The sequence below is a fragment of the Salmo salar genome, chromosome 11, assembly GCF_965601325.2.
Source record: "Salmo salar chromosome 11, fSalSal1, whole genome shotgun sequence".
Lineage (NCBI taxonomy): Eukaryota > Metazoa > Chordata > Actinopteri > Salmoniformes > Salmonidae > Salmo > Salmo salar.
Genome location: NC_138301.1, coordinates 104,054,101 through 104,067,714, shown reverse-complemented (window position 1 = coordinate 104,067,714; position 13,614 = coordinate 104,054,101). Strand labels below are relative to the sequence as shown.

At 45.9% G+C, this 13,614-nt stretch overlaps 1 protein-coding gene across 3 annotated transcripts in view; it reads right to left on the bottom strand.

The window, feature by feature from the left end:
• The window catches only part of LOC106563383 (uncharacterized), a 44,931-nt gene extending 40,606 nt beyond the window's left edge, over window positions 1-4,325 (bottom strand). Inside the window, exon 1 of one of the 3 annotated variants that reach the window (XM_082958207.1) lies at window positions 4,168-4,325. The gene's annotated coding sequence lies outside the window, so the exon portion shown is untranslated. The remainder of the gene's footprint in view (window positions 1-4,167) is intronic. The other 2 variants (XM_014128890.3, XM_082958208.1) reach the window with 2 other exon arrangements.
• Between the last annotated feature and the right edge of the window lie 9,289 nt (window positions 4,326-13,614).

The window sequence follows — 13,614 nt, the reverse complement described above, 5'->3', positions numbered from 1 at the left end:
TCAGGTAGGACACAGATGTGAGGACATGAAAGGGGTTATTGTCTGAAAAGAAGGTATGTATTGCCATTCCATTCTTCCATCTTGTCATTCCTCTCTTGTCCTCCCCTCTCCCCCCTCTCTCTCTTTCCCTCTTTCTCTCTCGCTCCCTCTCTGTCACAAACACTGTTTTCTCTGGCGTTTCTCCCCTCAGTAGACAGACAAAGAAAGGGAAGGAATGGCTCAGTAGAGAAGGCAGAGAGGAAGAGAGAGAGAAGCGAGAGTGAGGATGGCCCTGCCCCCTTTGACCAACCAGTCGGATTTCATTTATTTTTGCCTTCCTCTCTCTGGCCCCTCCCATAACGCCTTGTCACCTCTCCTATTCCAGCCCCATTCAACAAGACTGATTCCAGTCTACCTCACTCCTTCTCTCTCTCTCCACATGTCTGTCTCTCACTCTCTCTCTCTCCACATGTCTGTCTCTCACTCTCTCTCTCTCTCTCTCTCTCTCTCTCTCTCTCTCTCTCTCTCTCCACATCTGTCTCTCACTTTCTCTCTCTCTACATGTCTGCCTCTCTCTCACTCTCTCTCCACATGTCTGTCTCTCACTTTCTCTCTCTCTACATGTCTGCCTCTCTCTCACTCTCTCTCCACATGTCTGTCTCTCACTTTCTCTCTCTCTACATGTCTGCCTCTCTCTCACTCTCTCTCCACATGTCTGCCTCTCTCACTCTCTCTCTCTCTCATACTGTATCCTTGGCAACAAATGATATAATTTACCCCAGAGTCAAGATCAAGACTCTGCCTTACAGAGACACCTTTCCTTCACTGTGTGCTTGTGTGTGTGTGTGTGAGGGCTGCACCTGACTGTCTGCATCCCCCTGCTATTTGTGTGTGTGTGTGTGTGTACATTTGTGTATGTCTGTGTGTTTGTGCATGCATACACCAGTTTCTAGGGAAATGAAAGCATAAGGAAGGTTTGTATGCTCTGGCGACTGACTTGTTTTTCAATTAGCGTGTGGATTTGAGTGCAGAGGGAGTGTGATTGTGCATCTCTCTGACACTCTCTCTGACTCTCTCTCTGTGTGTGTGTGTGTGTGTGTGTGTGTGTGTGTGTGTGTGTGTGTGTGTGTGTGTGTGTGTGTGTGTGTGTGTGTGTGTGTGTGTGTGTGTGTGTGTGTGTGTGTGTGTGTGTGTGTGTGTGTGTGTGTGTGTGTGTGTGTGTGTGTAAATGGCCCTTGAGATATACAAGTGTCAATGTTATTATGACATTCCCATTATTATTACCCATTCATTAGTCCAGATGTTGTTATGTGGGTTGTGTTATGTGGGTTGTGTTATGTGGGTGATGAAAAGGGAAAACTGTCTAAAATCTGTTATTAATTGCATCTCTTTTTAACATCTGCTTTGGAAAGAAAAACATCTAAGAGGATAAGTCGCCTCTAAACTGTGATGTGGGCCTTTAGATGTTCATAAAGAACTGAAGATCCCCCGCTGCTGCAAGAAGCCCTGCTCCACTAACTTACTATTCCATCACAATACTAAACCAGTTACATTCCTTTCCTGAATAACCTTGTTCTTAGTCAACTCCTCCTCATCCACTATCTATATTTTCCCTCTCCTCCATCCCTTCCCTTTCCCTCTCTTCCTATCTCCTCTCTCAAGTCAGGTGCCAGCTCCAGGGGTGAGACTGTCCCTCCCACTCCTTCAGAATGAGTTTATACTAGAAGACATGTTGGCCTCAGTGACCAACCAGCCATGGTGCAGATTAACACTGAGCACAATAGACATCTGCCAATGGAAGTCATATGCTTACAATTCTCCTATTTTAGTTGCCTCAATAGACAATAGTCTCAAAGTTTGCAAAAATATTGAGGTTAAAGCAAAATGTCTTTGCACTGTCAAACCCTGGCTTTGAACTTTTCTGAAAATGACTCAAGAACAGTAGTGTGCCTCAACCAAAGAGGCAGAGACAACTGATTCCAATACAGCAATAATCCTCACCCTGTTACACTACACAGACACACTGAACAATGTGTTTGTATCAGCCTGCTGGTGGCATAGCAACCCAATGCAGATGTGTTTCCCTCTGTGTGGGTGAACATGGCGGAGCCTCTACAGTCAGTGCAGGAATCACAATGATACTATCTTATATGGGGGGATGAGCTGCAGCACCACACCACACCTGGCTCTGATCACACCTAATAGAACAAACTGAAAGAGAGAGAGCTGGGAAAGTGAGGGCTTTCACTTCTCAGTACTTAGGGTTGCAACATTCTGGTAACGTTCTCAAATTGCCCAGGTTTTCCAGAAATCCTGGTTGTAGGATTTCCTGCTGATCGGGAATCTTCCAACTGGGATTTCTGAAAAACCTGGGAATTTTGGAAAATGTACTGACATTTTGTTCCCCTACTTCTCAGTCAGACCTATAATACATAACTACAGAAATCAGCCTGAAATACAGACAGACATGGTAGCAAACAGACAAACTGACACATACACCCTCAACACCACAAACACTGATGTGTATGTAGCCTACTGTAGGTAATCCATGTTTGTAAGACAATGTAAAGGCTGATGCTGACCTGAGTTGACACAAAGCAGAAAGCATGAGATGAATATAAATAGTTTTTCTAAAAAGAACTTTCTACAGCTCTGCTCTCCGTCCCCTTCTTTCCCACATCTACCTTCTCCTTCTCTCCAAAATGGAGGCTTCTTCCTCTGTATGCTCCAGAAAGCACAGACCTCAGAGGGGTACTGGAATGTACCACTGCAGGCTTGGAACAGGGGGGACGGAGGTGAGTGTCTTTTTCTTACCAACAGACCAGGTGGCAACAACACCAACAGACCAGGTGGCATTTCAAAGACGACAACAGTGAAGCAGTGTGTGTGTGGTTGTGTGTTAGGGAACGTGTCTGTGTGTGTGTGTGTTAACGTGTGTCAGAGAAAGTGTGTCTGGGCGAGTACATCCAAAGGGCTGGTTGTCATGGTGATAATCACTAGGAACATGCATTGGCATGGCAGGCACTGTATTATCTGTGACACTGCAGGGTGGTGGAGGGGCTGTGTCCTCAGACAGCCATCACACTGACCCCTCACCCCTGACCTCTAACCCCAGCCTACTGACCTCTAACCCCAGCCTCTAATAACAAATACAAACATTTACCACTAAATTCCTGCAATGAAACACAAACACCCACACAAATCTGACCACCTGGAACCTATTTGGGAGGAAATTAAAACAGACAGCTGGTGTGTGTGCTGAACATTAACCTCATAATAGAATCAGCATGGTCAAGTGGTTGGGTGTACTGGTTGGTGACCAGTGGTGGACCACAGAAGAAACGCATCCTGATGCCCAGAGTGTGTGTTAGGGTGTTAGTATCCACGTGGGTGAGTTGTTGTGATTTAACGAGGGGAAAGATGGCTATTCTTTACTCATTCTATTTTCAGCCACCAGAGGAGAGTGAGTCACTGTACTGTATAAATACTGCACTAAATGTGGGTCAACAATGCCCAACCATTTTTAGCACAAGGAAGACACCATCGCCTTTAGCCCACTATCAGGCTCCCTGTTTGGGCTCTGCACACTAGGAAAACCTCTGGCAAACTTGAATCTAAAAGGCCTGCATTGTCATTAAACTTCTGAACAATACACTGGGTATATCCAATTCATTTTAACCCCATAACATCTTTTAGGAATAAACTGGCAAGCAGCATTCCCTATGGGAAAGCTTTCTATTGACACTATGTTCTTCACCTCCAGCACTGGAATATAAGGTTACCATCTCTGTTTTACTACCGTGTCACAGCAACCAAACACACTCATCAACACAGACCAAAAACACTATTGTTATAAAGTACAAGTCGATGCCTGAGTCTAAACAGAGGCTTAGAGACAAATCAGCTGACTGTGTTTATGAACAGTGTGTGTGTGGGTCTGTGTGCATATGCATGTGTGTGGGTGTGCATGGTTAACTGTGCTGCACAATCTGCAGACATAGACAGAATACAGTATGTACACATTAAGCTACAGTTTGTGCATTGTGCTGTAGTCAGATATGAACACAGACTTACAGACATGTCCCAACACACAAACACCAATAGATGTACTATAACAATATTTGCAAAAAGGCATACACAATTGCACACCTACTGTACACACACACATACACACATTTCTTGTTTTACCTGTTATTTCCTTTGTTTTCACCCCTTGGCTCCTCTCCCTTTTCCTCTGTCCTCCTCCTCGTCTCCCCCAATCCTCTCCTCTTTCTCTCGTCCCTCTCCTCTTCTCCTGGTTTCCTCTCCTCTCTGATGCTCAGGCTCTAACACCAGACTGATCCACGTGCAGAGACCGGAGGGGCGGGGCCACACACCGCCATTTAATTCACACCAGCCAATGAGGAAGGAGGGTCTCCTGTCAATCATCCAACATTAAAAGGAGGAGGGGACAAAGACAGAGTGGGCAAGTTCGTTTTGCATTGCCCGGTGCCCCGGATGGGAGAAGTTTGTTCATTTTAGACGATTCCATTGGTCCTTAACTGAAATCTCCTCCCACCCGGGGCACCAGGACATGCAAAACAAACTTCACCAATGAAAGATAGAGGGTGTGTGTGTGTGTATTTGGAATAAAGCCAACAGAACTAGAAGCTATTTTTAAACCACCACAATGAGGTAGCAAAGACTCCATTTTCTCTCTGGCAGATATTTCCCAAATCATACAGCATCATCCATACTCAGTAAGGACAACTGTAAAGCTTTCCATCAATACATTTATTTAAAGAACTTGCCCTCTAAGCAATGCTCCTACTGTCCCCTTACTGTTTTCAAGTGTTGGAATCAGTTGTATTGTGCTCCAATCAGAGGGACTAACTCTCTCCTTCCATACTGTATGAGACAAACACTTTACATTTTAGTCATTTAGCAGACACTATTAAATCAGAGGCCATAGATTTTAATACTTTCTCATACTGGTCCCCCATTGGCATTGAACCCACAACCCTGTTGTTGCAAGAACCATGCTCTACCAACTGAGCCACAAAGGACCCCTTTTTTTTCCCAAACATAAGATTTACATGCCCTGAATCTTGTCTCGAATACTGCGTGAGCTCACAAAACCTTCAGTGTAAAAGCGCCACAAGAGAGCAATAAAGTGCCATGGGAAGCTAATGACTGGGACTTCAATTATGTCAGAGGGTAAGACATTACATGTGTCACGATAAATCATTTGCAGACAATATATTGGAGGAATATAGAGTCATACTGGCAAAGTAGGAGGCTGCACAGACTGTCCTCTGATGGCTGTGTAAAAATGTATGTCTGTGTGATTAATCCGGAGAGAGGTGATTATGTGCAGGGCTCTGGCAGAGACATTGGAATGAGGGATAACCAATAAGTCGTAGAGGACGGCTGACCAGGCCAGCAGCACTGGACCCACAGGATGTCAGGTGACTGCTACATGGTCCGGGGGAGGCGGGGCGGGGGGCACTGGGTATATGTAGGGAGGGTCTTGGTTACATGACTCATAGCCCATACCCTCTAGAGCTGCCTCTCACTGGCCCCTTCTCCTCACCTCACCCATAATCAACCAATACACCAGAGACACAGAGAGAGTAAGAGCAGTAGATAGACACATACCGTCTGAAGGACAGAGAGAGAGAGGGAGAGTCAGTGAAAAATACAGAAGGAGAGAGAGAGAGCGAGCGAGAGAGAGAGCGAGAGAGAGAGAGAGAGAGTAGATTCCAATGAGTCCAGCTGACTCCCCTTAGCAACAGCCCCAATGCTGTCTCTACCCTATTGGCCAGCCATCTTCTCACAGCACAACCCCAAGTGGGCATATCAGCCAATCAGCAGGCCTTGCCGCAGAGCTGGATTCCATTTTCACCATGGAAACTGAACATTACACTCTCCATGTGTGAGTCGTGTAACATGGAACCTCTCCCTGGCACTCACACATACACACAGCTTGAATGTTATGTGTCCCTTTCGACCACTTGGCCATCTTGAAAAGCAAATCAAGTGGCTACTTATTTGTATACACTATTCATACTGCATATAGCATAGTGGCTGCTGTGCTGTGGCTGCATAATGTGGATGGTGAAATGCTGTGCATTCAGACACAGTATTATGAATCTGTGGAGGTGAATATATTGTAGAAATTGAAGAATAGATACTTGTAGCAAGAGATGATTTGTGAATGCAAATGAGAGCTTGCTTAATTTACTATCATGGATTTGTTTATTTTGGACATCAATGCTAAAGGAAGCAAATAGTGTCTGTTTGTGTACACAGGAATGTGGATCACACAATCATAGACTATTTGAGTAATATTCATCATTTGGTTGAGCTATCTCTTTAAAGGGATACTGCGAGATTTCAAGATGTAGGTAGTTTTCTACTTACCCAGAGTCAGAAGAACTCATGGATACCATTTTTATGTCTCTGCGAGCAGTTTGGAGATTATTGAAGTTAGGATGTCGTTAGTTTAGCGCAATAGCTGGAAGTCTACCGGTACAGTAGCCAGCTCCTCTCAAAAGCAGAGAAATATACATTCAAACTACTCCAAAGCTGTGTGGTTGGTCATTTATCGTCTGACAAAGCTATACACAGTAATCAATATTTTATTAATTTGTTAATGTTTAATCCTGGCTCTTCATCACTTTGTGGTTTATGTGTCGGTCTCTACTTGCCTGGCTTCCCAAACTCCTTGCTCTGGCCAAACGCTACATCACGCCTATGGATGTTAGTTTCTTCTCTGCAATAAGTCTGGATCTGACTACATCTGACGATTTCTGGAATAAAAATCCATTTTAGTGTCCCATCTGCTCCTGCAACGCCCTCTACTGCTCATCCTGTGTCTCCTTGATCTGCCGCCACTCACCCAGTACTCTCTCCCTCTCCCGCTCTCTCTGTGTGTGTGTGTGTGATTGTGTGGGCGGTGACAGGTGTGCTGGAGTCAGAGCAGATCCCCACCAGCTGCAACCTGTTCCATAATCAAGACCTCTACAAATACTCAGCCCTGCAACTTCCATGCTGCCAGATTGTAAACTCTGCTGAGTCAATCTACGTTTCTAGCCGTTTGTTACTAGTCAGATCCTGTTGTGCCTGTTCTCCTTGCCTGACACTGTATTCCTCTCTGCTACAGTTATGCCTGCTCTGACCCTGGTCCCTGTCTCCAGTCCCACGTCTCGTCATCCTGCTACTCTGTCCTGGATTCCCCACTCTACTACTCCCTTGGATTCCCCTCCGGACCTGCTCACCCTGTCTCAACCCCTCTCGCTCCAGCCTCAGCCTCCGCACCTGGTTTCCAGCAACCCGCCTGAGCTTCCCCTGACCTGCACGCCATCTCCCCCCTGTGTGTCAATAAATACCTTGGTTACTTCATCCTAGTCTCCTCATCTGAGTCTGCTCTTGGATTCCCCTGTTCCACTCCGCATTACAGTATGATCTGGCCGACACGATAAACCCAGCAGACTCTGCTACTCTCCACCAAACCCTCGTCAGCCAAGGCGCCCTGCTCGAGCAACATGACCAAGCCCTGAAGACCCTTCTGGAGCACATCAAGGAGTTTTCACAGAGCCTGTCTGACCTACAGGGCCGACCCTTCGCCCAGAGCTCTCAACCAGTTCCAAGTCATTCTCCTCCGCTCCGGGAACCATTTGTTCCGACTTCTGTGCGTTACGATGGCAACCTCGGAGCTTGCAGAGCCTTTTTGGTACAATGTTCACTAGTATTTGAGCAAAAGCCCTACTCTTATGCTAGCAAACGGGCCAAGATTTCCTTTTTGATTGGCTTCCTCCCTGGAGCAGTGCTTTCCTGGGTCACGGCGGTGTGGGAGAGACAGTCCCCCATCTGCTTCTCCTACTCCAGATTCATGGAAGAAAGTCTTCGACCACCCGGTCTGTGGTAAGGCTGCCGCTAAACGACTCCTGTCTCTCCGCCAAGGCCCCCATAGTGTTGCTGAGATGGCATGTGAGTTTCGCACCCTTGCTGATGGAGGTGGCTGGAATGAGGAGGCCCTTCAGGGAGCATTCCGGAACGCGCTCACTGAGACCTTCAAGGATGAGTTGGTGTCCAGGGATGAGCCTGATGGATTTGATGAACTCATCTCTCTTGCTATCTGCATCGACAACCGTCTCAGTGAGCGTCAGAGGGAGAGGGTAGGTAGGGTTGCATGTTCCTTAACAGTCTTCCCTGTGGCTCAGTTGGTAAAGCATGGTGTTTGCAATGCCAGCATGGTGTGTGCAATGCCAGGGTTGTGGGTTCGATTCCCACGGGGGGCCAGTACAAAAAAAAAATATGCATAAAATGTATGCATTCACTACTGTAAGTCGCTCTGGATAAGAGCGTCTGTTAAATTACTAAAAATGTAAATGTGAAATCTTCTTCAGTGCCTTTGTCCTTCTGCATCTCATCCACATGCTTGTCCAGAGTGGAAGACTGCATTCAACACACCACTTGGTCACTGAGTATTTGGTCATGCCTTTTGGTCTTACTAACAACCCTGCTGTTTTCCTGAACCTAGTCAATGACTTGCTGAGGGATGTGATTGGACGCTCCGTTTTTATCTATTTAGATGACATCCTGATTTTTTCCCCCCCCCAAGGACCCTGAGGCTCACCAGCAATACATTCGCCAAGTTCTTAAACGGCTGTTGGAGAATAAGCTTTTTGTTAAAGCTGAAAAATGAGAGTTCCATGTTGCCACAGTGTCTTTCCTGGGTTATATTATTGCACCGAGACAGTTACGTATGGACCCCGCCAAGGTCATGGCAGTCACAGAGTGGCCTACGCCCTCCAACCTGAAGCAGCTTCAGCATTTCCTGGGGTTGGCAAATTTATTACAGGCGTTTCATCCGCAACTACAGCCGTCTGGCTGCACCTCTCACCACTCTCACCTCCACCTCCACTCCATTCCACTGGACTCTTGAGGCAGCATTCCTGTAACTCGAGCGTCGCTTCACCTCTGCTCTAGTCCTTGCTTAGCCCGACCCAGAACTCCAGTTCATCGTGGAGGTGGACGCCTCTGACACCGAGGTAGGTTCTGTCTCAAGGTTCCGCCTCTGATCAGGAGGTCCACCCATGTGCATTCTTTCCCGTAAGCTCTCACCTGTAGAGGAATTTTGACATTGGAAACCGGGAACTCCTGGCAGTTAAGCTGGCTCTGGAAGAATGGCGTCACTGGCTGGAGGGCTCTGTAACCCCCTTCATCGTGTGGAGTGACCATAAAAACCTGTCCTACATCCAGACTGCCAAACGTCTGAACTCCCGGCAAGCCAGGTGGGCCTTGTTCTTCGGTAGATTCAATTTCACACTCACTCATCGCCCTGGTTTGAAGAATACCAAACCTGATGCTTTCTCTCGCCAGTTCACGACCGACAACACGGGTACCGAGCCAGAAGCCATTTTGCCATCCACCTGCATCGTTGCCGCCGTCACCTGGGAGATCGAGTCCCGTATCCGCCAGGTTCAGCAGAACCAGCCTGACCCGGGTAACGGTCCTAGTAATGCTCTGTTTGTTCCAGATTGTGTTCGCCCTGATGTTCTTCAGTGGGACCACCTCACCTGCCACCCTGGAATGAACAGGACCCTCGTCTTCCTGCGTCAGCGCTTTTGGTGGCCCACCATGGAGAGATATCTGGGAGTTTGTCTCAGCCTGTTTGGTTTGTGCCTGGAAAAAATACCTCCACTAAACCCACTTCTGGTCTGCTCCGCCCTCTTCCCATACCCAGTCGCCCCTGGTCACACATAGCTCTGGACTTAGTCACTGGCTTTCCCCTATCTACGGGTAACTCTGTCATCCTCACCATTATTGACAGGTTATCCTAAATGGCTTAATTCATTTCCCTCTCCAAGCTCACGTCCTCCAGGGAGAATGCGGACCTGTTAGTATCCCATTTGTTTCGTCTGCATGGCATCCCCACAGACATCGTTTCCAACAGAGGACCCCAGTTTACCTCCCAGATATGGAGATCCTTCTGTTCAGCTCTTGGTATCAATGTCAGTCTTTCTTCTGGATATCATCCCCAGACCAACAGCCAGACCGAACGGGCCAACCAAGAGATGGAGACTGCCCTACACTGCGTGACTCCTGCTAACCCTTCCTCCTGGAGTGCTCCGCTACCCTAGGTTGAATATGCCCACAACACCCTCACCAACGCCTCATCAGGTATGTCACCCTTTGAATGTGCTCTGGGTTACCAACCACCCCCCCGTTCCCCGCCCAAGAGGTTGTGGTTCCCTCTGTCCAGGACCATCTGCGCCGTTGTCACCGTACCTGGAGGAAGGCCTGGGCTGCCCTTCGTGCCTCTGACAGGACCCAGTCCCAAGCCAACCATCACCGGGCCTCAGCTCCAGTCTACACCCCGGGTCAAAATGTATGCTCTCATTGAAGGACCTGCCATTGAAGGTGACATCAAAGAAACTTTCCCACCCGATTCATTGGTCCCTTTGAAATTGACTGTCATTAACCCCTCTGCGGTGCGCCTGAACTCCCAGCCTCTCTCAGGATCCATCCTACCTTCCATGTATCCCTGATTAAACCTGTTTGCTCCAGTCCCGTCTCCTCCTGCAGCAGCTCCTCCACCCCTTCGGCTTATCGATGACCATCTTGCCTATACCATCCGGTGGCTTCTGGACGTGCTCCGTCAGGGTCGTGGCTGGCAGTACCTGGTGGACTGGGAGGGATATGGGCCTGCGGAGTGCTGCTGGGTTCCCCGCCATCACATTCAGGACCCCTCGCTCTTACGGGATTTCTATACACTCAGATAAGCCTAGTCAGGTGCCCGTAGAGGGGGGTACTGTCACATCTGCTCCTGCAACGCCCTCTACTGCTCATCCTGTGTCTCCTTGACCTGTCGCCACTCCCCCAGTACCCTCTCCCTCTCTCTGTGGGTGATCCTGTTTTCCTCTCTGCTACAGTTCTGCCCGCTCTGACTCTGGTCCCTGTCTCCAGTCCCATGTCTCGTCATCCTGCTCCTATATCCTGGATTCCCCACTCTACTACTCTACCACTCTACTCTAGTACACCCTTCTACTACTCCCCAATCTACTACTCCCTTCGATTCCCTTCTGGACCGGCTCACCCTGTCTCAACCCCTCTTGCTCCAGCCTCAGCCTCCGCACCTAGTTTCCAGCAATCCGCTTCCCCTGACCTGCACTCCATCTCCCCCTGTGTGTCAATAAATACCTTTGGTTACTTAATCTCAGTTTTCTCGTCTGAGTCTGCTCTTGGGTTCCACTCCCCATAACATTTAGAGCGTCTGATTGGTCCCAGAAACTGTTGGGTTGGGCCAGAACACAGGTGGGTAAAGGGGCATTTTTAAAAATTGTCATTGGCTTTGATACTGATTAGTTAAAAAAAAACTCATTTTGACACATCACCATAAACTACTTCAATGATGGAAGTCTCTGACTGAAGTATGTAGCGAACGATATAGAAGCGGAAGAAATCCGTTTGAGTCGTCAGGCAAGGTCTCTATCCCTCTAGTGGTCTATACCAATCATAATCCTCTCGTATTCCTGTAAAAGACTAGTTCCACAAATTGCTGACTCCTTAGCTGGGGTCTGATATTGAAGGAGTTTCCTCTTAATCTGTCATGTCCGTGGTAAAGAACTTGGTGGCTGACTGTTTATCGAGGGTGGGTAGACAAATTATATTCTGTGTTTAGCCAGTGAGTAGACCTGGCAAGAATTTGTTTGGCTGCATGTGTTGCCATATCGGATATGTAAGGTTTGTTTGAACTCGTCTCGAGGGAATAAGTATAATAGGAAAATACAGTGCCATTGGAAAGTACTCAGACCCCTTGACTTTTTCCACATTTTGTTATGTTACAGCCTTTTCCAAAATGGATAAACTCAGCAATCCACACACAATACCCCATTATGATAAATCAAAAACATTTTTTTTTTTTGAAATGTTTACAAATTTATTAAAATGACCCTTTGCTATGAGACTTGAAATTGAGCTCAGGTGCATCCTGTTTCCATTGATCATCCTTGATATGTTTCTACATGATTGGAGTCCACCTGAAAGGCACATGCCAGTCTATATAAGGTCCCACAGTTGACAGTGCATGTCAGAGCAAAAACCAAGCCACGAGGTCGAAGGAATTATCTGTAGAGCTCCGAGACAGGATTGTGTTGAGGCACAGATCTGGGGAAGGGTACCAAAACCTTTCTGCAGCATTGAAGGTCCCCAAGAACAAGTGTCCTCCATCAGTTTTTAATTTGAATAAATTAGCAAAACATTTCCAAACCTGCTTTTGCTTTGTCATTATGGGATACTGTGTGTAGATTGATGAGGGGCAAAAAATGATTTCATCAATTTTAGAATAAAATAGATCAGTGACACAAAATATTAATTTGAATAATTTTAATTTCAGGCTGAACACAACAAATGTGAAAAAAATCAAGGGGTCTGAATACTTTCCGAAGGCACTGTATAAAAAGTGAAATGTTCCCTCTGTTTCAAATCTTCTGAGCTTTACTTAAAAAAAAAAAAGTTATTTGAATACATTACATTATTCATTATTCAGACTTTTCCACATTTTGTTGTGTTACAGCCTGAAATTAAAATTGATTAAATTAAGATTTTGTGTCACTGATCTACACACAATACCCCATAATGTCAAAGTGGAATTATGTTTTTGGAAATGTTTACAAATTAATAAAAGAGTAAAAGCAGAAATGTCTTGAGTCAAAAAGTCTTCAACTCTTTTTTTATGGCAAGCCTAAATAAATAAATGAGTAATGTGCTTAACAAGTCACATAAGTTGCATGGATTCACTATGTGTGCAATAATGGTGTTTAACATGATTTTTCAATGAGTACCCCATCTCTGTACCTCACACACAATTATCTGTAAGGTTCCTCAGTCGAGACAGTGAATTTCAAGACACAAAGACAAGGGAGGTTTTCCAAATGGAGGAAACCAACTAGTAGATGGGTAAAAAAAAGCATACATTGAATATCCATTTGTTTGCACATGGTTATTAGGAAGGAAACCGCTTAGGGATTTCACCATGAGACTAATGGTGATTTTAAAACAAAGTTTAATGGTTTTGATAGCCCATCTGTAAATAGCCCACCCAACTACCTCATCCCCATATTGTTATTTATTTTTGCTCTTTTTCACCCCAGCATCTCTACTTGCACATCATCATCTGCACATCTATCACTCCAGTGTTAATGCTAAATTGTAATTATTTTGCCACTATGGCCTATTTATTGCCTTACCTCCCTAATCTTACTACATTTTGCACACACTGTATATAGATGTTTCTATTGTGTTATTGACTGTACGTTTGTTATCCCATGTGTAAATCTGTGTTGTTGTTTTTGTCGCACTGCTTTGCTTTATCTTGGCCAGGTCACAGTTGTAAATGAGAACTTGTTCTCAACTGGCCTACCTGGTTAAATAAAAGGTGAAATAAATAAATGTAAAAATAAAAATAGAAGATAACTGAGGACGGATGAACAGCATTGTAGTTACTCCACAATACTAACATTAATGACAGAGTGAAAAAAAGGAAGCCTGTACAGAATAAAAATATTCCAAAACATGCATCCTGTTTGCAATAAGGCACTAAAGTAATTTTGCAAAACATTTGGCTAAGAAATTAACGTTTTGTCCTGA